The 21,698-nt window shown below is 40.5% G+C and overlaps 2 long non-coding RNA genes across 2 annotated transcripts in view; one reads left to right on the forward strand and one right to left on the reverse strand.

Moving 5' to 3' along the window:
• LOC114808216 overlaps window positions 1-20,755 on the forward strand; it is a 32,274-nt gene extending 11,519 nt beyond the window's left edge. Inside the window, exons 2-4 of the long non-coding RNA XR_003756062.2 lie at window positions 1,953-2,140; window positions 9,793-9,969; window positions 20,355-20,755. This is a non-coding gene — a long non-coding RNA (uncharacterized LOC114808216). The remainder of the gene's footprint in view (window positions 1-1,952; window positions 2,141-9,792; window positions 9,970-20,354) is intronic.
• Window positions 1,796-2,982, reverse strand: LOC120638172. The gene is made up of 2 exons (XR_005659680.1): window positions 2,866-2,982; window positions 1,796-2,128 (listed from the first exon to the last, which is right to left on the reverse strand). It is a non-coding gene; the product is annotated as an uncharacterized LOC120638172 (long non-coding RNA).
• Window positions 20,756-21,698: the final 943 nt, after the last annotated feature.

Consider the following 21,698-nt stretch of genomic DNA (forward strand, 5'->3'; position numbering starts at 1 on the left):
ATAATCAAGGGGAAGCATGAACTCTACTTGGGCAGAACCAAGGGAACCACCCTTCCTAAATGTTTTAATCTAAAACTATGTTTTTGTGAGTTTCTGTTCCAGACATACTGTCATATTCTGGTCTAGTGGAAAGAGCATGGGCCTAGGTATCAGAAGACCTGGGTTCTAATTCTGGCTCTGCCCCTTGTCTGCTATGTGACCTTGGGCAAGTCACTTAACTTCTTTGGACCTCAGTTTCCTCATCTGTGAAATGAGAATGTTCTCCCTTGTACTTAGAGTGTGAGCCCCATGAGGGACATGGACTATGTCTGACCTGATTAATTTGTGTCCACCCCAGTGCTTAAGTATGGTGCTTGACACATAATGAGTACTTAAATACCATAATTATTATTATTCAGAGCATGCTCAGACTCCTTCATGAGTATCCTAGCCTAAGAGTTCCTGGGGCATTTGTTTCCCACACTCCCTGCTCTTTAGCTTGCTGAGCTGGCATGAGACCTTACCATACTGGGATGGCTTTATGCATCTTTTATGAATGACCTGGTTTAGGCTTCCATTTTTATGGTAAATCTATCCTTAGTAATCTTACTTTAGAAACATAAATGTGCTTGCTTTCATTAACTCTAAAGAGGGTTCTGGACTGTAAAAGTTGCTCTGTTCCTTTAAGAGTTGTTTTAATTCTCCATTATGGATCCTTCAGCCACCCCTCCTTCCCTGCCAGGAAAACTTGTAGTCCAGTATGATGAGAGTCTGTTACCTACTGGTTCTTTTTTTGGGAGGGGGGGTAGAAAAACAGCACGCCCCTCATTACAATAAATCATGCCTTGGCTTTTTGAAGACGCATATTCATGTGGAGCTTTATGATGATTCTTAATCCTAATTTTTCTTTATTAGTTCGAGGCATTGTAATTGCTGGTTGTCTTGGTGAAAAATGTAAATGTTTAATCATGGGAAATTAATACATAAGAACTATTTAATACATTTTTCAGGTCCAGAGCAGTATGAAGGGTATCATTATTTTAATTGAATTAGATTAAATTGTATGAGGACTCCTTTACATTAGAGAAGAAGAAGAGCAGCATGGTCTCGTGGAAAGAGCACCAGGATTCTACTCCTGACTCTGCCACTGGCCTTCTGTGTGACCTTGGGCAAGTCACTTAACTTCTTAATGCCTCAGTTTTCTCATCTGTAAAATGGGTATCCATTGTCTGTTCTCCCTCTCCCTTAGATTGTGAGCCGCATATGGGACAGACTGTGTCTGATCTGATTAACTTGTATCTATTCCAGTGCTTAGTACTGTGCTTGGAACATAGCAAGTGTTTAGCAAATATTATTAGTAATATTATCATTATCGTTAACTAGTACAAGAACCCACTTGGACATTTAATAGTTGAAAGCCAATTTTCTTCTGTGTTTCCAAAAAAACTCACATGTTCTTCAAAGTCCTCAAACTACTTACTGAACGTGAATACACTGTCCACATTCATATAATACTCCTTAATGTTTGAACTTGTTCTTATTTTTTTCCTCATCCTTTATTTTCTGGTTTGGAAGATGTGGGCAATGTAGGAAGGAGTAGTTTGGGAAAGATGAGTATTTGAAACCTACTGGGTTTTGAATAATGGGAATATATGGGGAGTGTCAGTAGAATCAATTATCTTGAATAAAGGCAGGTGAGGAATCAGGTAGTTACTGATTACTTAGGTGATAGCATATGGACTAACAAAGTCAGAATTTGCATGTGGTCAACAAAAACAATTTTCATAAATATCAAGAAGGTGCAGGCAAATTTACATTGATTGGGAAACCTTTTTTTAAAATCAAACTTTCAAGTCTGTAACTTTCAGAGTAGCTATTTGGCAGTAAAACATGTTAATCTCTATTCTCATCCCTGCAAGAAGGGGGGCAGGGGTGATGAGCTGTTATAAACTTGATGACACATCCCTCTGCAGGTTTCCACAGAAGAGAGCTGTGCAATTTGGTTTTGCACCCCCAGCAGAAACAACAATAAATCAAGTACTACGCATTAATTTTCTAAGACACTGGAACATGGTCTGCTTATTCCTCTGGCAGGATCTGCTTGAAACCAAGAGCAGTGTTTCCATGCTTGCTTACTTGGCTCAGACACCTGGAAGAAAAGGTAAATTATTGGTCTTTCTGCCCTTTGTGACAAACGATTAGGTTTGGGATATCCTATGTAATAACAAACGTGACTGGACGTTGAGCTAACTTCTCTCTTGAGCTCCACTAGAGAGATCTGAAGTATTGTAAAAATATAAATTCTCCGCAAATGAGTTAAGCGATGTGATTTTGAAAGCCTGCATGAACAGTACGATCAGGAAGTATTTCCACCAATGTCAGTTTTACATCTATTTAATATAAAAAAAACTGAAGTGCAAATAACTCTTGGGTTCTGAGTGTTTGTTCCTAGTAATGGATATCAGTACATAATTAGGATCAGAGCAGGAGCATAAGAAATGATTACCCCTTTGACCTTGGCCATGGCCTCTCTGTAAGGGAAATAAGGACTCAGGATTTATCCTTTTTTAGGAAATAGGCCTCTGATTATTTTCTATTTATGTGAATTTAGAGGGCATTGATAAACACTTCAGCTAAGCCAGTGAAAATGAGGTACATTTTTGTTGAGAGCATGCCCTGAACCCCAAAGCTTCCCAAACTGGAAAACATGCACACACAGAATAAATACATGTATACATATACACACACATAAAAGTAAACCACAGAGCACACTGCTTCTCTCTCTCTCTCTCTCTCTCTCTCTCTCTCTCTCTCTCTCTCCCTCTCTCTCTCTCTCTCTCTCTTCACCCCCACTCCTTAACTCTCACATGTCCATCCCAGGCTCACCTGGACTCTAATAGCTTCCAGCAGCCAGAACATATGTGTACCACCCCCACCACCCCAGCAGACCTCACTGGCAGAGAACCCAAATTGTCTAGCAGCCATGAAAACTGGCCCCTCTCCCCTTATCTGGTTCAGATCAGTCTAAGCCTGCAGATAGCTTCTACTTTGTGACATCATCATCAAGGAACTCCTTTTTGTTCCATGTGCTAAGCACTCTTTTGACATCATAACCTGAGGGCCCTCTTTTTTGCTCCCCACATAACCATCACATCCTCAAAATGGCAATTCTGTATGCCTCCATATATGGCACACATGCTTTCTCTCAAAACTCTTAACAGAGAACAGGTTTTGACACATATCCAGTTGATTTGACAAACACATTCTACCTGCTCTCACTATGGAGATTAATGAATAAGGATTTAGAGAGGGATGAGTGAACTGGTTGCTAACAAGTAAGAACCAGCTGTAAACTCGGTCCTATTTCGGAAACAAATCAAAATCTTTATAGTTTATATTGGCTTGATTCAATTAATCCTCCCCCTCTTCTTGCTTTTCTTGCTCCCACACCCACCTTCGTTTCTCACTCATCTCCTTTTAATCATGAATCATGGTCTCATCACCCCTTCTCTCCCTTTCCATTCACATATGCACAAAGGCAGTTGAGGTGGAGGGTGATTCTTGAAAAAAGCAACCATTTCCAGTCTTTAAGGGAGAATGGTGCTAACCAACTTTGAGTAACATTCATCATTAAGCGAGAGCATAGGGAAGGAGGGGCTGATTGAGATGAGAAGTAGTTGGGGCCTCATAGTGGAAATGGTTGGAAAAGAAGGAACAGCATATGAGCACAGATAAGGACAAGATTAGAGGCCAGGTAGGTGAAAGGTTAAATAGAAATGTGCTCTCACATCTATAAACTTAGTCATCCAGTTTCCTAGCTTTTCATGACAAGTATTTCTTTGTAGGGCCAAACTCTCCCCTGCCCTCTTGCTCCCCCCAATTATTTTGTTAAAATGATGAATAAAAAATTTCCTGTTTATAGGAGAAGAGGGCATGAACTTGTGACCAAAGTTCAAGTTCAGGAGGCAGAAGTCCAAGTCCTGGATTTTGACTTTGAAATATTATTGTATGAGCTAAGCAAGTCACTGAGCCCTTCTTTCCCCTCCATTTTCTACGAGGGAAATGGTCACCATATTAAATTCTGGGCAGAGTGCTTAGAAATCCTTGCATGAAGTGTAAAGTGATCATTTAAAAGTAGCAATAAACATTCAGGGTCAAGCACCTTTTAGACATAGACGTCCTTTAGGGCCATATTGGGAGTAATGTTGACTTAATGCCTTTCCACTCAAGCTATTCATGGTAAGAAAAAAGTTACTGGGTTCCTCCTCTTTGGTGTCAGCTAAGGTTTTTTCTTTTTTCCTAGTTCTTATCACCCACACTCACCAAATAAAAAGGCACCAGTTTGGAGGAAAGCTGCAAAAGATGTCAAAACAGGTTTTTCTCTATCTCCCTGCCTCTTGGCAAGTTGGCACTTAATGAACATTGCCCCTCTCCTCTTCCCAATAGCAGTTGACATGCACATTCCATGGCAATGACAAGCTTTATGGCCGCCCTAAAAGTTGCAACATTTATGTAAAGCTCCTTTGCTTCATAAAATGGCTCAACTGTTTATTTCTTATACTGGGCACAATGGTGATTATTTTCATCTTTTCCTTAAATAATTCTTTTTTAATCAATTATTAGTACCATATGCAGAGCCCTGTGCTGAATCCTTGGGAGAGTTTAATCACATTTATTGAGCACTTGTGTACAGAGCACTGTACGAAAGGCTTTGGGGAGAGTCCAATATAACAGAGTTGGTATCTCTGTGCCTCAGTTGCCTCATCTGTAAAATGGGGATTAAGACTGTGAGCCCCATGTGGGACAGTCTAATTAGCTTGTGTCTACCCCAGAGCTTAGAACAGTGCTTGGCACATAGTAAGCGCTTAACAAATGCCATCATTATTATTATTATTCTCTGTGCCTGTGACCTCATATGTAAAATGGGGATTAAGTCCGTGAGCTCGTGTGGGACATTGTGTCCAACCTGATTAGTTTGTATCTACCTCAGTGCTTAGTACAATGCTTGGCACATGTAGTAAATGCTTCACAAGCACCGGAAAAAAAAAAGGCCCCCACTACTTCCCTGCCTAACACATTATGACCCTGTCAGGTACTTGGTTTTTACAATATGTACAAAGAGGAGAGAATTTCCCCAAATCCCTCCTTGCCTCTTCCACTCTTTTATCCACTTCCTGGACCCTGAAACCTATCAGACAAGGTATTCACCTGCTTCTCCTACTACTCTGACTGCTTCCCTTCAGTCTTACTTGTTGACTCCTCTCCACCAGTCATTCCCCAACTATTGGTGTCCCTCAGAATTCTCTTCTGGGGTCTTTATACTTTTCACTTCATACTCTGTTTGGGAGCTTATCTGCCTGGGTGGTTTCAGTTTCCATCTCTCAATCCTCCTCATCAATTTTGACTTTTTTTCTTACCTCCAAAACATCTCCACTTGGCACCTTAAGCTCAAGATGCCTAAAACTAAATTTCTCATCTTCTTTCCTAAATCCTCTTTTCCTATCTATCCCGTCTCTGTTGATATCACCACCATCTTGTCTGTGCTGGAAGCCTAAAACCTTGGCATCATCCTAGGCTCCTTACTCTACTCCAACCCTCATTCTCAGTAGCTGCTAAATCCTTCGAGAGTTTCTTGGATCTGTCTTGGAGAAGCAGTGTGGCCTAGTGATTAGAGAACAGACCTGGAAGTCAGAGGATGTGGGTTCTAATCCTTGCTCCATCACTTGTCTGTTGTGTGACTTTGGGCAAGTCACTTCACTTCTCACTGCCTGTTACCTCATCTGTAAACTGGAGATTAAGACTCTGAGGCCTGTGTGGGACGGGGCCGCTGTCTGACCTGATTATCTTGTTTCTACCCCAGCACTTAGTACAGTGCCAGGCATGTAGTAAGAGCTTAACAAACACCATAAAAACAATAACAAAAAAGCCAAAACAAAAATATGTTTCTTCATCTCCACCCAAACAGCCACCACTCTGGTTTAAGCGCTTGTTCAAATCATGACTAGCATACTCTATCAGCTTCCTCACTGATGTCCCAGCTCCTGGACACTGCTGAGGTGGCCACTGCCTTTGATACCTATTGTTCACATATCCTACCCCAATCTTGCCCAAGTCACTCAACTTTGCAGCATGTAAGGTGGAGACCACCAGGTAGAAAGGGGCTAGGGACTCCCGATACAGTGGAAGCAGCATGAACAATGGGGCCCATCTCAGCCGTACGCAAATAGATGTATTAGAAGAAGAGAGCTTTTGGGGACTGGCTAGACAGGCGGATGAGTTTGGCAAGCAGAAGGAGGGGCTAGGAAATCCGTGAGAAAAGAGTGTGGCTGACCTAGGAAGTGACGAGGGGTGTGTGTGTGTGTGTATATATCCTCCTACATTCTTGCCAAATTTTTAGAAGTAGAGACCTAAGGAGCAGTCACTTTGAGAGGTAGGGATTCCCCTGGTGCTGATGATTTTGAACCTTTTGTCTTTAATGTGGAGGTAGTTGCCTTAGAGTTATGGTAAAGAGAAATGCATTCCTTATTTGTTTAGATTGGAAGCTCCTAAAGGCCTGGAACCATGTCTTTTACTTAGTGGCAACAGCTCGGGCTTGGGTTGCGGGTTCTAATCCTGACTCTGCCACTAATCGGCTGTGTGACTTTGGGCAAGTCACAACTTCTCTGTGCCTGTTACCTCATCTGTAAAATGGGGATTAAGACTGTGAGCCCCACATGGGATAACCTGATTACCTTGTATCTACCCCAGCGCTTAGAAAAGTGCTTGGCATGTAGTAAGCGCTTAACAAAATACCATCATTATCATTATTACTGCATGTTCTCAGTCCCTTAGTGCAGGTCTCTGCAGACAACAGGCATTCAGTGAGTGCTGCTGATGACAGTAAAATATTTTGTACTTCTGAGATGAAATGCTAAAAATATAGCTAAACAAATAATGGTACAAATTGTTGGGTATCAGGAACATACGTGGTTCTTTCACCCACTGAACCTCACCTTATAGCCTTCCTTCCAGACAAGCCATCTGAAACAGGTAGTTTACCTTATTCTTAAACACCACAGCATTGCAAAGTATTTTCCAAAGAAACTTTACAACCCGTAGGTTGTATTGATGTTTGTTTGTTGTAAAGAGGTTCTATATATTACTGATATGTTTTGGTATACTTAGTGTCATCCAGTTATTTCTGAAAGTTGATTATAGAGGTCACATGAAGCTCTCTTGGAAACGGAAAGGTGTTGTGCAGGTGCATGGAGCTGCCACTTCTGACAGGAAAGCCAAAGGTGATGAATATTGTGAACAGGTGTAGAGGTAACTGTGTTCGTCACCCTAGTGTATAAATGAGGTCAGAATTATGAATAGGTGCAGCTAAGTAAGCTTATTGAGAAAAATAAGGAGCTATTCAAACTGTCTTTACTCTTTGTTCTTGAAACCTACTTATAGATTGTGAAGATAATTGTCCCTCTTATGCAACAAGTTTCATCAAGGAAGAAAATGCAGAAGTGTTTAGACATCTGTTCACTTTTCCCTACCCATCAGCTCTCTGAGCAAGTTTTCATTATCTTCCAAATAGAAGGAAGAGCTTACTGCCTGCTGGGTGTGCTAATCATTGTGGAGGAATTAGTTGATTTAAAGCAAATGGCAAATTTATACCTAGTTAGTTGCTTAGAGTGAAGACATTTGGATAAATGGATGGTGACAGCCATCATTTCCCATTTAACAAATATTTGAAGTCAGGTGTTACTGTACTCGATCTCACACTCAAATCATCATCAGTCACTGTCACACAATCTATGCATGCAACTGAATGATTTATATAGGCCCTATATTACAACTTAAAAGACAATAAATATTCCAAATTACCCAGTTTTATTTACTATCTAAGGCTATTGTTTCCAGGGTGGTTGACATCTCTAGCTCTGTAGTTCCTTTTTTGTAACTCATGCTAATGACAACAGAAGCTATTAAGTGAGGCTCTATTCTGATAGACAGCTAAGCCCACCCAAATGCGGAATATTCTAATATTCCATGTGGAACAGGAACCTTTCAATAAAACCTTCATCTCAAGTCATGCGTGACTTGTAGGTCTAATGTTATTTTGCACATTGCAAGTATTTATGGGCAGAAATTGGTTTCCAATTTTATTGGAATTTATGTCCATCATCATCTGCACTATCTCTTTGAGTATTTCACCCCCATGAGGCAACAGTTCTGTATATGAGAAAGCAGGTTCTGGAAGGTGAATGATCAGAAGAGAAAAGGGAAGACTGTTATAACCAAGTATTTGTATCTGGATGGAGAAATGTGAGAACTTATTTTTTTTCCTATGTTTTCACCAAATGATCTGAAGCAAATTCTAGCACTACAGTTCTCTCATTAATAAATTAAGGATGAGATGGTCCAACTCTAGTTTCCTTACAGGGGTGTTGGAAGGGTTCTGTGTTTGCGATGATAAGGTGCTCCATAAATGGAAGCAAATGGTGCTAATACTAATATTCAAAGTGCAAAAGCCAGCTAAAGAGCGATTGACCTTTAGCCCTTTTCCTGTTGGTGCTTACTACCATCCCTTCCCTCTCACCTCCCCTTCCACAAGCCCCAGTGTCTTACACTACATTTTCTTGGTTTGAGCTGGAATCAAACTATGAATTCCTTAAGGGCAAAGATTATTCCTATTTTCACACTTTGAAAAGTTTCAAATACAGTTCAGCTTCTTAAATATTTATTAATAATGAAGTTATTCAAAGATACTGCCTGTTTAACCTTTTTCCAGTGTATATTAATACACGGTGATATTTTTTTCCACTTCCTTTTACTCATTTAATCAGCCTTATGATAAGTAGATTTAGTGCAGTACTTTAATCTAGGCAGGCAGGAATAAGATAAGTTTTGCCAATTACCATCTGGTCAAGGTAGAGTCTGTCCAACCTACTGCTACCTGCCAACATCACAGACCCAATTACATTTTTCCACTTTAATCAGCCCTCCTCGTAAATGAAACGTCAAATTAAAACCTTTGCCAAAATGTCAAGGCATGCAATAGAAACACTATTTACTTAGAGATTGATAATGCAACTGCTGGAACTAATTGTTCCCATAAATTTAATTGTTGAGAAAGACATGCCTCAGTCCACTTTGTAGTATAGATGGTAGATGCCCTAAGCAAAAGTGGAAATTGAGTTTTTCTGTGGAAGCCCTGACTACATAACTACTTCACTGGGCAAATATTGTTAAAAGATGTAAAATTAGAGAAGCAGCATGGCCTAGTGGAAAGAGCACAGGCCTGGGAGTCAGAGGACCAGGGTTCTAATCCTGGCTTTGCCAATTACTTGCTATGTGACCCTGGGCAAGTCACTTAACTTCTCTGTGCCCCAGTTTTCTCTTCTGTAAATGGGGATTAATTACCTCTTTTTCCTCTTACGTAAACAGTACCAAGTAGTACTATGTGGGACAGGGACTGTGTCTGACCTGAGAAGCTTGTATCTACCCCAGTGCTTAGAACAGTGCTTGACACATAGTAAGCACTTAACAAATGCCATCATTATCTTTATTGTTATTCATATTATATGGGAGTGGTCCAAGCTCACCTCCTCTTCCCCATTCCTAGATGTATTTTACTTGTTCTGTTCTTGGCTGGGCCAACCATCCTCTCTGTGGTCTGAGATGAGTCATTTCTCATTACTTGGGTTTTTCTCCTTAGGATATGGAGAGAGAAGTTTTCTAGTGGAGAATTTATGAAAACTAATATTTAACTTCAGATGCTGATATGCACTATGTATCTACTCTCTGCCTCACATTGATTAGCACTCACTACTTTAACAGAGCACTCATTTGGAACAATAGCTTCCGGAAGAAGTACCAGAAATGCAAGGCAGATGGACAGTCTCTTCCTTGGCTATGCTTTGTGTTAACAAGGATTGATGGAAGGCAAGAGAAGACATTTCTTACCAAGTGTGGGGTATCTTTGCAAAGGATACAAGAGCTTTGCTGCTCAGTGAGGTAAGCCATATTCCGAGCACTGAATGAATCCTCATGAAGGATAACTTCAATTCTTAGTTCTTCCACTGATTCAACTTGTCACAAAGGAGGCAATAAATCCTCTCTGTGACTCAGAACAAAACCCAAGAGCTTGGCCTTGAGATTTGACTTCTAGTTCTACTTCCTCTACTTAATGACCCTGAGCAAGACACTTCAATCAGTGGTATTTATTGAGTACTTGTTTTGTGCAGAGCACTGTACTAAGTGATTGGGAGAAAACAATATAACAAAATTGGTAGACACATTCTCTTCCCACCGGGAACTCACAGTCTAGAGGGGAGTGATGAGTATTTGTCACTCTGTCTCAATTTTTCCTTCTGCAAAGTAGGAAAACAATTGTCTGCTTACCTCACAAAACTACAATAGGGATTAATGGGGATTAGTAATGAGGAACAATTAAGAGCTCTGATCTCCTTGGGGAGAAAAGGTTAGGTAAATATAATATGTTATTATCATAGGTACAAAGTATAATTATGCCTACTCTTAGATCTGAATTATATTGGTCAGATACAAATGGTGCTATTTCCTTGTTTGTATTTGAAATTGTGTTTTCATGAAATGCAACCACATTTAATTTTTCAATATCCTAATTTACGGTATAATATGCTGATTACCTATTTTTCTTGTGTGATTCCACTTCCAATTTGCATTTGTTTTGAGGATCAGTTGTCAAAGTGAAAACTCTGTAGGATACTCTAATACTGAAACTGTCTTAGATAACATTTGGTTATTATTTTGATTTAGTATGATTTCATAGCACATATTAAACACTAATAATCTGTTAGATGCTAAGCACATTAGATTGCATCACCATATCCCTAAAGGACTTTTCATTTTAAATGAGAGCTTAGAGAGGTATGTATGCATCAGAACCTATTTGAACAAACACTAAAAAAAAAAAGTTTCATCCATGGCTTAAACAAATGACTAGGAGTTATGCTTTGGGATTTCCTCTCAGAGCTCATTTAAAATTTCATTCTTCTGCTTTTGGGAAAAACACTTGGCTTTTCTTAGGGTCATTATAACATGGGGATAATGACCACTGCATCAGGATATAAGGAGAGTTAATTAATATTTGTAAAGTGCTCAGGAACCTTCAAATGGAAATGTTGCTGTTATTTAATCATTATATCCTTGTGCTGATGTGTAACTCCCTTTCCTCATTGTGCAGAGACTGTATTGTGAAAGTGTTATGACTTAGTAGCTGAAGAAGCATAAAACCGTGGGTCAGGAAATGACCCATTGCCCTTTTGAAATTAGAGGGAGAGGGGAACCACTCAGGAGAGGGCTCTAATTATGATCTCTTTCCTTTACAATTATCACCTATTTCAGAGAGAAGGAGAAAGGGGGGGACTCAGGGGGAGAGTGGGAGAGAAGAAAAAAAGTGTGAGACCACTGTCCTAGATTCTATTCAGACAAAAAGCAAACCAAAGTATGGCTTTGTATTCCATCATCTGTCCTTTCTGCCGCCTTATTCGATCTTCTCAAACCTTAATTAATAGATGCTTGTCTGGTCCACAGCTTAGTGTGTTCTTTGACAAACAAATGGAGCAGTGGGGATGATGGATGTGGTCTCTTTGAAATTCACTTCTTGGAGGCAGCTCCAAACATTAGTGGCAAACCAGATTAAAGTTGGCAAAATCAAGCTAGCATCAGTGTGGGCAATATTCAAAACATTAACTTTTGCCTCTAAGCAGTGAGGTTCATTAATTTGTAAAGATAAATTGAACTTTTGCAATTTCTAGGTATGCAACAAGGTCTTGGGTTCTAGTCCTTGGCTCCGCTACTGCCTGCTGTGTAACCTTGAACAAGTCATTTAACTTTTCTGTACCTCACTTTCCTCACCTGTAAAATAGAAATTAACTGTTCTCCCTTCCTCTTAGGCTGTAAGCCCTCTGTTATATAAGAACTATGTATGATCTGATTGGATTGAATCTACCCAGCAAAGTGCTTGGAAAATAGTAAGCACATAACAAATGCCATAATTATTAGGGAGCTGCAGATCCAATTTCAAAGAGCCAAATTCATCCTTTTGGCATGTCCTGCCCAGCAAAAATGAGATTTGTCAAACATTGATGATGATGGATTGAGTGTGGTCCAAGGCCTCATTTTTTGTGAACCTGCCTTGTCATTTGATGTTAAGTATGGCACACAGAAAGTTGGATGTGGTGCCTATGACAAATCCAGGTTTTACAGCTGTCTAGAAGATGAAGACTGTAATTGCTCTATAGATGTTTGATTTTTGTCAAGATCTTGATGTCAAAGTGACACCACACTCTGTCTCCCAAAGGACGTTAGCCTTCTTGATTCAGTTTTCTCCCTCTTTGTCTATCCTTGTATCATTGAACAATACCCTGCCTAAGTAGCAATAATAATAATAATGTTGGTATTTGTTAAGCGCTTACTATGTGCCGAGCACTGTTCTAAGCGCTGGGGTAGACATAGGGGAATCAGGTTGTCCCACGTGGGGCTCACAGTCTTAATCCCCATCTTACAGATGAGGGAACTGAGGCACAGAGAAGTGAAGTGACTTGCCCAGAGTCACACAGCCGACAAGTGGCAGAGCTGGGATTCGAACTCATGAGCCCTGACTCCAAAGCCCGTGCTCTTTCCACTGAGCCACGCTGCTTCTCAATTGCAGAATTCAATGACAACACTCAGCTATTGTGGAAATCCCTGACTCTTTGTTTCCAAGTGCAAGTAGATACCTGTCCCCTCCACTCTACCGAGACTGCTCTCTCTAAGGTCACCCATGACCTCCTTCTTGCCAAATCCAATGGCTCCTACTCCATTCTAATCCTCCTTGACCTCTCTGCTGCCTTTGACACTGTCGACCATCCCCTCCTCCTCCATACCTTATCTCACCTTGGCTTCACAGACTCCGTCCTCTCCTGGTTCTCCTCTTATCTCTCTTGCCGGTCATTCTCGGTCTCCTTCGCTGGAGCCTCCTCCCCCTCCCATCCTTTTAACTGTTGGAGTTCCTCAAGGGTCAGTTCTTGACCCTCTTCTGTTCTACATTTACACTCACTCCCTTGGTGAACTCATTCGCTCTCATGGCTTTGACTACCATCTCTACGCAGATGACATGCAGATCTACATCTCCGCCCCTGTCCTCTCCCCCTCCCTTCAGGCTCGCATCTCCTCCTACCTCCAGGATGTCTCCACCTGGATGTCGGCCCGTCACCTGAAACTCAACATGAGCAAGACTGAGCTCCTCATCTTCCCTCCCGAACCCGGTCCTCTCCCAGACTTCCCTATCACCGTGGATGGCACGACCATCCTTCCCGTCTCTCAGGCCCGCAATCTCGGTGTCATCCTTGACTCGTCTCTCTCGTTCACCCCACACATCCTATCAGTTACCAAGACCTGCCGGTTTCACCTTTACAATATTGCCAAGATCCGCCCTTTCCTCTCCACCCAAACGGCTACCTTACTGCTACGGGCTCTCATTGTATCCTGGCTAGACTACTGTGTCAGCCTTCTCTCTGACCTCCCTTCCTCCTCTCTCGCCCCGCTCCAGTCTATTCTTCACTCTGCTGCCCGGCTCATCTTCCTGCAGAAACAATCTGGGCATGTCACTCCCCTTCTTAAGTACCTCCAGTCGTTGCCTATCAACCTCCGCTCCAAACAAAAACTCCTCACTCTAGGCTTCAAGGCTCTACATCACCTTGCCCCTTCCTACCTCTCCTCCCTTCTCTCTTTCTACTGCCCACCCCACACGCTCTGCTCCTCTGCCGCCCACCTCCTCACCGTACCTCAGTCTCGCCTATCCTGCCGTCGAGCCCTGGGCCACGTCCTCCCACGTTCCTGGAACGCCCTCCCTCCTCACCTCCACCAAACTGATTCTCTTCCCCTCTTCAAAACCCTACTTAAAACTCACCTCCTCCAAGAGGCCTTCCCAGACTGAGCTCCCCTTCTCCCTCTACTCCCTCTACCACCCCCCCTTCACCTCTCCGCAGCTTAACCCTCTTTCCCCCCCATTTCCCTCTGCTCCTCCACCTCTCCCTTGCCATCCCCTCAGCACTGTACTCGTCTGCTCAACTGTATATATTTTCATTACCCTATTTATTTTGTTAATTTTGTTAATGAAATGTACATCGCCTTGATTCTATTTAGTTGCCATTGTTTTTACGAGATATTCTTCCCCTTGACTCTATTTATTGCCATTGTTCTCGTCTGTCCGTCTCCCCCGATTAGACTGTAAGCCCGTCAAACGGCAGGGACTGTCTCTATTTGTTGCCGACTTGTTCATTCCAAGCGCTTAGTACAGTGCTCTGCACATAGTAAGCACTCAATAAATACTATTGAATGAATGAATGAATGAATACCTGTCCTTGGTGTTTTTCAGAATAATGTCAGTCCAGAGCTGAAAACTCTGAGTTTAATGAGTGATTTATAATCACTTGCAGGTGGTTTTGTGTGTGTGTGTGTGTGTGTGTTTCTAGAGTACAGTCATCAGTGCATCAAAGCTTCTAAATGAGTTTTCAAGGACTTTGTATGATATTCTTAGAAAATTTTATGTCTCATCACTTCCAAATTAGTTGTTTTGTTCCTGACCATAGCTGCATTGAACTAGCCTATAGCTAATACTTAGTCCTACTTTTATCTATTAGTAATTAAGAAAGAATCAGAGAAGCAGTGTGGTCTAGTGGAATTAGTATGGGCCTGTGTAAATAGCATGTGTAAATTGAGGTTCTGTTTACTCAAATTTCTTCTCAGAGACATGATTCTCCACCATCTCTGACACACTCTTTCCCCTTAACCACAGGGTAAATCTATGCTGATAGGAACATATGCCCAAAGGTCAAACTGTGTCCCTTTGGCAGAATTCTTCTTTTCTCCTACCAGAATAAATATTCTTGGTTCCCCAGTGAATACAAACAATGCAGTGTTGCCTTTATTGGGTATCACTTTTACTAGTAAGAATTTGAAACTCTCTTTTAACAAGAGGGGTTGAGGGCACATCATCTGGAAAAAGAATACCTTTGCAGCCAAACCTTTACCCTTTTCATTATCTTCTGTAGTTAGTAGAATGAATCATGTGAAAATTGTGGAAAATGAGAGAAATCATGTTTTCTTGAAGGAAGTTGACTGGCTACTTAAACCCTACCAAAGGAAAATAGCCACAGTGAACTAGTGTAGTGAAAAGAGTTAGAGTTATCAGTGAAGAAAGTCGTGGACCATTGGGCCATAATTGGGCCTAAGAAGAATTTAAGATGGGGCACTTTTAAACTCGTAATATGCTTCTGAGCATACATGGATCTAGAAGATGATGAGATAGGATAGTGCTAACTTTCCTATTCAGATATTGAATTCCTGTCATTCTTTAGAACACAACTAAATTGAAAGTTCTTCCAGAGACTAGTGGCTGGATTGAATTCTGTAGAGGAAAGTATCCTTAAGCAAAGAAATGATAAAGGGAAGAAATCTGGTGACTCCTACATTGTAAGAGTGAGAGCATTTGGTCTCATAAGTTGGAATAGGCTTACAAACTGATGTTAAATTATATCACCCTAAACATAGTCTTGAATAGAGTAGTTTATCAAATGCCTGGACAATAATGTTGAGGCAAGTTTGGGAACTGTGAAGGACTCCTTTTATAATACTTTTCAAAGGATATTGAATAGAAAAAAAATTCAAAGGAAAAAACACACGTTTCCTAAAAGATGAAGAAAGCCACTCTGAAGGTGATAAAACTCAAACGGAAGAAATAGCACAGTTGAATACGTCAGGATTGAAATTGCCCACACAGCTTCAAAATAGGCCACAATCTGCTATCCGTTACTCATTGTGCATGTCTTGTGGATTTTTCTGCCAGATGTATATGGCTATCCAAGAGCAAATATTTTCCCAATAAGATTAAAGCCAAAGACATAGAGAAAGATTCGTATTGAAAAGATAAATGGTTCCATTTAGTGCTGTGAGCCAGAAAGGATTCATGGTATTAAGTGACAGTAATTTGCATCCACAGTGCACCTAACAGGAAGAAATCTGAGGAATCACAGAGCAGAAGCGCTTGTCCTAAACATCATGAAGGGAAGGCCAGGCAATTCATTCAATTCAATTGTTTTTATTGAGTGCTTACTGTGTGCAGAGCACAGTACTAAGTGCTTTGGAGAATAAAATACAACAATAGACAGATTCCCTGCCCACAGCGAGCTTGCAGTCTAAAAGCGGGAGAGAGACAGACATCAATACAAAATAAAATTACAGATATGTACATAATTGCTATGGGGCTGGGAGGGGGGAAGAGCAAGTTAGGGCGACGCAGAAGGGAGCAGAAGATGAAGAAAGGTGGGGCTTCTGAGTAGTCATTTGAATCTTGCAGTTATATAATAATTTTCTGTGAATTTTTCAGAGACAGGAAGGCCAGGCCCTAGGGGTCAGGAATGCCATCGGTGTTTTAGAGAGTACGATATGTGAATCTGGTAAATAAATTCAAATATATGTTTTGTTAAATACCTAAATGTATTCAATGTGTCTACCAACTCTGTTGTCCATTCTTGAGCAGTAGGGTGTCCTGCACACAGAAAGCACTCAATAAAAACCATTGATTGATGCATCTATCATCCAGAGAAACGTCATCATCTTCAAATAGTAGTGAATAAAGATAACCAGAAATCAATCAATCTTATTTATTGAGTGCCTACCAAGTACAAAGTGCTTGAAAGAATCTAACATAAACAAAACACGTAGTCCCTGTGCCCAAGGATTTTATAAGCTAATGTAAGAGGCAGGCAGACAAAAATGTATTTACAAATAATAGGAATGGGATGCAGAACAAGGGTAGTATGAGTGTGTATGAAATAGCTGGATAAATAATGCAAATCTACATATGCACATAATGATGCTAGAGCCTCCTCTTGAGAATGATGGATGAGCCTGAATCTTGAGACTTTAGGACCAAGAAGTGAGGAGGAGTAAATGATGAGGATAGTATTTGTAAAGTGCTAACTGTGTGCTAAGTGTTATAGTAAGCACTGGTGTAGGAACAAGATAATCAGGTCAGACATAGTGGCTGTATCACATGGCCCTCATAGGAGGGATTGATTATACTTCTAGTGCCAATGACATTCTCTGCCAGTTATGTTCCCTTTGGGACATGAGTTCAATTGTGAAGTACTTGGAAAGCATAGTGATGCTGGGTCATAGTGCAATGACTCTGTGGGCAGTCGCCTTGGTACCCGCTTGTAGGAGTCGCTGCCAAGTTAGCCAGCTATTTTTCCGGATTCCTACTGGGCCTTTTCACCTCCAAAACATCCTAGTTGGTCCTTTGGTCAGGAAACTTCACCGTTGATGGTATAGCCCCAGGAGGCAGAAATGGGACTGGAACCGAGGTCTTCCGAATCCCGGAGCACTGCTCTTTCCACTGGGCTAGAGGGGATTAAAATGCGTACATTTTCAATACATTTTGTCATGCTTTTCAGAGTTCTGCATGATAATGTTAGATATTATATTCACAAATTAAGACAGGTTCCTGCTTTCTAGGGTGAATCACATCAATATAAACAAATATTGAAAAAGATTGACTCATGGGCTTAATCTTCTATATTGAAAGATCACATGAAAAATCAGTTAGTGATTATGTTGATATAAGCAAGATTTAATAAGTCAGTGGTGCTTATTGTATGTAGAGCACTGTACTAAGCACTTAGAAGCATATGGTATAATAGAGATGGTGGGATATAAACCTTGCCCACAAGGAAATTACAACCTACTGGGGGAGACAGAAATCAAAGTACAGACAGGGGAAGCAGCAGAGTATAAGGATATGGACAAAAGTGCTGTGGGGTGAGTATCAAAGTGTTTGTGATACAGATATGTCCAAGTGCATAGGTGATGTAAAAGGGAGGGCAAATGAATTGGAGAAAAGAGAAGTTAAGGAAGGCTTTCTGGAGGAGATATGATTTTAGTAGGGATTTGAAGGTGTGGAGAGTGGTGGTCTGTCAGACATGAAGAGGGAGGTATTTCCAGACCAGAGAGAGGACTTGAGCAAGGATTCAGCAGTGAGGAAGATGAGAATGAGATACGGTGAGTGGGTTGACTTTAATCAACTGATCAATTGTACTTACTGAGTTGTGCCTCAGTGGAAAGAGCCAGGGCATGGGAGTCAGAGGTCATGGGTTCGAATGCCGACTCTGCCACTTCTCATCTGTGTGACTGTGGGCAAGTCACTTAACTTTTCTGTGCCTCAATTTCCTCATCTGTAAAATGGAGATTGACTGTGAGCCTCACGTGGGACAACCTGATTACCCTGTACCTACCCCAGCGCTTAGAACAGTGCTCTGCACATAGTAAGCGCTTAACAAATACCAACATTGTTATTATTACTGTGTACAGAGCATGTACTAAGTGCTTGGGAAAGTGCAGTACAACAGAGTGGGTAGGTAGGTTCCCTGATCATATGTTCAAATGACGAATATGTATTGAATGGAGAGGCAGGATGAGTTACTGTAGACATCCTTCATTACCCTTATGCTTCCTCCAAGCAACATTTAGGATGGTTTTCTAGACTTTCTAAAACTTTGAAAAAGATACGGGGGGAAATTACATATACATGGGCACCAAGCTTCCAGTTATTTTTCTGTCATTTACTCTTTCCTTAAATGAGAATTTTAAGGATCTAGGAAACAGTATGTTCAGTAGATTAGAAAGAATAAAATATAAATCAAGAAAAGATAACCATGAAAGAATATGGGAAAATTATATGTAATACTTTTTTTTTCCTAATTTGTTTTTAGAACAAATCAGTTGTGGCCCTCCCGTTGATTTTATAGAGCTGAATCTGTCCCTGTAATTTACTAGTGAGCACCAATGCTTTCAATTTTCAGTTCACATTATTCTTTTCAAAATATGTACAAGGGGGCTTTCCTTTTTTTTGCCTGAATGTAGAAAAGAACTGGAAAGTTGGAAGTATAAAGAGGACCATATATGGATTCTTGTGTTCAAGTGAAAAACCATTCTCCTAGCACACATGGAGAATCTGGAGAAATAAAAAATTCCATGCATATGAGACTTCCTTTGCCACTTCAATAAAAAACAAAATATAGAACAGGAATTTTCTGAGATTTTTGTTGCACGTTTCACCATAAATAGCTGGGCACATACTAAAACGATTTTGATGTCCTGTGTGTGATGTTAGTGATTAGGCCTGTGCAGAACGAATAACGTTCCAGTGGTTGGTATGTCAATGTGTAACACCCCAGATTCTCTATCAAGTTCAGTCCTGTGTGTGTGGCTGTGGAAGTTCTCTTTCTAATTTGAGTTGAGTCACCATCGTGATTCTTAATCCAAGACCCATGGAATTTATACTGGTGACTCAGAAGCAAGTATTGACGAGCATTAATGAATTTCTCCAAATTCAATAATAGATGTGGACCCGAGGAAGAAGAGAATTGGAAAATAGCCAAAAAAAAAAAAGAAGGTGCTGAACAATGCCATAAAAGATGAAAGGCATTCTGTTATGGGTCTTGGAAAGAACAATAGGGCATAAAATAAGGATTCCTGAATAGATTTGGTCAGAGAATGCTAGCAAGTATTATAAAAATCAGAAGTCTGATGTAGGAAAGGATCAGTCCAGAACTGCAGTTGCTTCTGAATTGATGTTCCCCTTTCTCCAGATTTACGTATTAGAGACTCCTTTATATACCAATCAATGGTATTTATTGAGTGCTTACCATGTGCAGAACACCAGACTGCATGCTTGGGAGAGTTCAATACAAGAGAGTGCTTACTCTTACCTTGTGTTCCTTACCTACAAGGAGCTTGAAGGCTGAGGAGGAATTTAAGGGATATGAAGATAGTGGAGCTACTTACCCATGATTATGACTTGTGATTAATTCTTTATTCCCAATTATATTTTTTCTCCTTTTTTTATTTTCTGAGGGGGGAAAAAAGAAGGGAACAAGAAGAACCTTACTAATCCTTAGGTGGACGTCAATTTCCCACAGTTCTGAACAAAAAATAACCAGTTTAGGCCTTTTGCAGCTATCATATCACTATCAAAGCCAATAGGAAAGAATTGCTGAAACCTTCTTATTTACGAGTTGTGGTCTTCTTCATCCTGCATTGTTGTAGAAACTTCATAATTGTGCTTAAAAAATAAAATTGTTTAGGTGACTAAAGCTGATGAAATAATTTCTAGCTATCTGGTTAATTCAATCAGAATATCAACTGAAATAACTATCCTGAGATCCACATACATACCCAAGCACACACATTCCATCTGTACTGGAAAACTGTAGGATGCACGTAACCAAAGAAAACAAATCTATTACATCACAAGATATACCCTCCACAACCTGTCAGTAGAATTTGGATAATCTCTCTTTCCTCTCAATTTCCAGAAACTGGCCTGCAGAGACCAAATTGACAATGAGAGAATCTGCATGAATCCTATAATTTAGTAAAATATGCACACAACTGGAATCAAAACCAACCTTGTATACGTAGAGAAGAAAGTGATCCTGTGCTCTGAGGAATGTAAATATCCTTGACTGGACTACCCCAAATCAAGTTAAATCATCAAATTGATTTGTAGGAAACAGGGACATATGGGGAGTAGAAGAGAAGTCAGTTTTTGGATCTCAATTCTCCCTACCCACCATGTCTCGCTATCTCTATTTTATATCTGTAGCCTGGCGGTAAGAAGAAAATGTCTTGGAAAGGTGTTTTGTTCCTCTATCACTTTTCCATTGAACATTGCTGTACTCATTCAGTATGACTTTTATTTGCCAAATATATTTGACCAAGCATCACTTTGTTTTTTTGCCTTTTATTATTTATTTACTGCATTAGTTAAGAACTTACTTTGACCATAGAACAAAAGGCTGGAGAAAGGTACACTCAGTTCTGCCATAATGTGTGTTTTCATGATGCATTTTGGATAGAATCTTGTGAGGGAATTGAGGCATTTTGCCATGGAATTCACTTTTACAGTTATTTTAAATTTGCTACCCTCTTAGCTGAGCCTGTGTGGGGAAATGCCATTGGGATTTGAAATAGAATTTGAGACCACCTGTTTCTTAACACAAATAGAAATGGAAGTAATCCTGTTTTTCAATCAAATAAAAGGGGACTCTGCCAATCTTGGCTAAGGTCGTGAAAGCCAGGCTTTTGGAGGGTTTGGGGAGGGGGGTGGTGGTTTCTCCTGCATGATTAGTTTTTTGGATCTGACTCCTGATTGGCCCAGGCTTCTGCCTAATTGAAACTTCATGTCTAACTCTTCCCTTGAGAAAAAGAAATCAATAATGGAAAACTTGAAACATGTTTCTTTTGTTCTTTCTACATTCAGAAAGTCACTGTTTTGTTGGACTGAGACTGTTAGAATTATTATTATTATTATCATCATTATTTTCATATTTGTAAAGCACTTACTATGTGCCAAGGACTGTACTAAGCCTGGGGTAGATACAAGATAATCAGGTTGGACACAGTTCTCATCCCACATCGGGCTCCACAATCTAAGTATTTTCCCCATTTTACTGATAAGGAAACTGAGGCCTGGAGAAGTTGTGACTTGCCCAAGATCACACAGCAGACAAGTGGCAGAGCTGGGATTGGAACCCAGGTCCTCTGATGCCCAGGTCTGTGCTCTTTCCCCTAGGCCATGCTGCTTCTCTATCCCAAGAACAATTAGAATTGGAACACTGAAAGGGCTAAGATATTCAGTTTCCAGCTAAATTCCCTGA

This window comes from Ornithorhynchus anatinus, chromosome X5 (genome assembly GCF_004115215.2).
Source record: "Ornithorhynchus anatinus isolate Pmale09 chromosome X5, mOrnAna1.pri.v4, whole genome shotgun sequence".
In the NCBI taxonomy this organism is placed as follows: domain Eukaryota; kingdom Metazoa; phylum Chordata; class Mammalia; order Monotremata; family Ornithorhynchidae; genus Ornithorhynchus; species Ornithorhynchus anatinus.